The following is a 4,001-nucleotide window of genomic DNA, read 5'->3' on the forward strand; positions in this document are numbered from 1 at the left end:
TATTCACTTCAATATAATGTTATTGTTTTTACCATGAGTCCAAACAACAAAAGTTGTCTAGAACTTATCCTGGTTATAAACTCTTCTTCACAAAGCATTAGTGAAATTGATGTATCTTAATTTAGGTGATACCAAATAATTATTTTTATTGATATTCTTTTCCATCAATTGAATTAAGCATTTCTTCTGACATTAGTATCCTATCTTGTATCAATGAATGTTTGGTTGTTTTTCTAACATTCAAAGAGTTATCATATTTTCTGTGAATATTCTCAATGTTCTGATTGTGTGATAGTCAGGATAACCTAAACATTTGCTACATTAAGAATATGCATATGTACCCACATGTAGCCATTCCCTAGGTCTGGTCTTATAAATGCTGGTGATAAACCAGACAAAAGAAAACAAAAAGTTATCATATTTTTTAAATGTTTCTTGTGATGACATGCAATTTCTTAGATAAAAATAAAATAAATAAGGAATGTCTGTCTCGGCAACATGTTAAAATTAATGATTAAAAGACATTTGATACTAATTAAGAAACTAGGAAATTAATTGCTTAGAATAATATTGGTTATCCTAGACAATACATTTTCAACAGAAGTCGAATTTGGTAATATTAATTTTGAAGTATTCACTGGACATGACACGGTTTAACATTGTAATCATTTACGTTAACACCCCTTGTACTAATTTATATTTCATTAGCAATCTTGTCTTTATATTTTGATTTTCCAAGTAATTTCTTACAAAGTAAATAATTTGGCCAGTAAAACTATAAATATTGTCTACCTAGCAGCTGTATTTCTTTTTGTAAGTTATTAAATTTGCATTCAATTTTGCATCAGTTTTATGAGCTTGGTTAGTATGAGACAATGTGAAAAAGACTGAAAAAATAAGAATTAATCCTGAAATACTGTGAACGAACATACTCTGGATGCTATATTATACATCACCAACTTGTCAGCCACTCCCTAGAAGACCCCTGTGCCTTAGTTATATAAGCAGTTATTCATTTCCACTATTATTTGTTGAATCATGCAGCCATCCATCCCTTCCTCCATCCACGCATTCTGACACTGAACCAACATTTATTAAGCACAACAATGAAAAAAATGTTTGGTCACAAAAGAGAGTGTAATCAGGTATTTTTGGTTTATCTGTAATATAAAATTAAAAACTAAATATTTGTTACTCTTTTAATATCATCACTTCTTTCACTTTCTCTGAAATTACATCTATGGCTGTGAGAGAGTAAGATTTGATTTTGGGCATATTTCTTAAATGGGAAAATAGAGTAAAAGTAGAAATTAAATGGATAAAAGTAAACAAAATCAAAAAGTCACATCACAATAGCAATCATTTCTTACAGTCTTTTTTTAATTTCAAAAATACATGTTGAACATCAACCATGTCCAAGGCATACTTTTAATTTCTGTACTTTCAAAAATTATGTATCAGTGTTTTTGAACTTGGCACTTTGTTTTTTCTACAGCATGTTCTAGGTCATTATTTATTACACATTGAATTTTTATGTTAAATTTTAAATGACTTGCAATAACCACTATTACAAATCTAAAGATTTCTCATTTTAAATTTATTTTTATTATATACATTTAAGGTTTACAAGATGTATTGATATACATATATTTTAAAATGATTACTATAGTCAAGCAAATTAACATATCCGTCACCTTTCATTACCTTTTATTCTGTGATGAGAGCACCTGAAATCTACAGTTGTAGGAAATTTCAACATATAATGCAATATATTCCTCATGCTGCACATCAGATCTCTAGATGTATTCATCCTACATGGCTGCAAGTTTGTACTCTTTGACTGACTTCCTGTTTCTGCTTTCTCCCCTTTCCTGATAGACACTATTCAATTCTGTTTCTATGTATGCAACTTGTAAAGATTCTATATATAAGTTAAATCATGCAATATTTTCTTTTGGGGGCTGGCTCATTTCATTTAGTATATTACAGCATATTTACCAACAAATGGCACCTCTATGTTTAGCAATTGAGTATTAATATTTAAAACACATATATGTTATGTAGACATACATAGCTTACAATTTTTTCAACTGTTTCATTAAAATATTTGATTATCTTTGTAAATACTGGCCATGTGTTAAGAATTTTTGATATTTATTTACACTTTAAAACTACAGAAGAAATATTTGATGTCTTCCTATTATAGTGCAGAAATATCCCTACCAGTGTTACAATTTTTACTCTAATGATTGACACTGTACAATCAAACAGTAATTGACTGTTTTAAAATGTTTTACTAAACTGATCAGTACAAGTCCTAAGGATATTCTCAAACTAGCTTATTAAGGTAAATGGAACTAAATTAGCACATATAACAAAGGATCATTCAAAATCACAAAGATCAAGGATTTTAATTTTATCCATACATACTGAGCATTTCCTACCTATAAGGCATAGTGCTAGGTAATGCAAGGAAGAACATAATATAAGCTTTGTTTTATGTTGAATTGACTATGATAGCTCATAAATGTAAATGACGGAAAAGAGGTATGTGGCAAAAGGATAGTACAGACGAGGAAGGGATTAACTGTTTGGCACAACATAATCTTTAGGGAAGCAGTCTTGCTTTAATGGGGCTTTTGATTATAGACAGAAATTAACTGGATTAATGGGGGTGTTGAAAAAGAGTATTGGCAATAGAGTGAAATAGAATTGCATATTCAAAATACTGCACATAGTTTGTTATTCTGTAATTTAAAATGAAGATTTATAGCAACAGGTGGGGGATGAGTATAAAATATAGAGATATGATTCTGTAGGGTCATGAGACCCATGATAATACCTTTGTTATATGGACAGTGGCAAGCTACTGAAAGATTGTTAAAACCAGAAAACTATGATAAAAGCTGCTACTCACAAAAGCGATTGCTTCTCGCTTTAGGAAATATGTAATTTATATTTTCCTAATAAAAAAAATTGAATCATTCCAAAGTCATACAAATTTTATTTTTGGATGAGGCCTAAGGAGTATTCAAGACCAATCTCCACTTTGTGCAGATAAAGAAATTAAGATTCTTAGAAACATAATGATAATTTGAAGGCCTTACCACCAGCCAGGTGCAGAGCTGGACTGGAACACAAGTCTCTTAATTAATTTTTCAGAGTTATTTGAAGATTCCAAATCACTGTAACTTTGGGAGATTGTTGCAAAATGTCATCACTTGGCACTGCGTGGTCCCAATTATCATTCTCCTATAATAGCTTTTATCTTTAGCTTTCGAATGCTGATTTTTAGGGTTCCTTGTCTTTCAGATGAATGTTTGGCATATGCTTGGTTAGTAGGAGTAGTATTTGGTTTTTATGTGACTTCTTTTCATCTGAATCTGATTGAAAACAAAGTGAATTCTGGTGACTATCTATGCCCCAACCCCAGTATGGAAGTTCAAATACAGAATAGCTGTGTATTGGCACAGTCCCAGGACTGAAACAGAAGGAGATGCCAAAGGTCTGATGACAGAGTCAAGGTTTTTGGCTTATCTGTGAAGGAAAATTAACACATGGGCTTTAAATGAAAAATAACCCATCTTCATGCAAAATGCAGCAACATTAATTACTAGGATGAAGTCTATTCATATCTTATTTCAGAAGGAGGGTTATTTTTCATTCTGGATGCACCGATTGTTATTCAATAACCTTGCTGAGTTTTGCCCTTACCTACATTTATCAACTATGAGAGTTACTCAGAAAATAAGTTTATAAGGTTAATTACTGGCACATTATGCAGAATGCAGAAAATTTGATAGTGGTTGAATATTATGCTGGCATAGGAGGGAACGTTTCAAAGAGCTCAGCTCTGATTGTTTGTGATATGGTGTTTCCTTAATTAAGAATGGCTGTTTGTATACATATGCACTCCCCACCTAAGGTACGTGCCAAGGTTTATTTTTTTTAACTCAACATTTCGTTCAGTTGCAAAAAGTCAAGATACATTTATTGAGTTG

The 4,001-nt window shown here is 31.2% G+C and overlaps 1 non-coding gene across 1 annotated transcript; it reads left to right on the top strand.

Moving 5' to 3' along the window:
* Positions 1-260: 260 nt before the first annotated feature.
* On the top strand, positions 261-391 carry LOC123568147 (small nucleolar RNA SNORA72). The gene has a single exon (XR_006691368.2). It is a non-coding gene; the product is annotated as a small nucleolar RNA SNORA72 (small nucleolar RNA).
* The last annotated feature ends 3,610 nt before the right edge of the window (positions 392-4,001 follow it).

Source organism: Macaca fascicularis, chromosome 12 (genome assembly GCF_037993035.2).
Source record: "Macaca fascicularis isolate 582-1 chromosome 12, T2T-MFA8v1.1".
Lineage (NCBI taxonomy): Eukaryota > Metazoa > Chordata > Mammalia > Primates > Cercopithecidae > Macaca > Macaca fascicularis.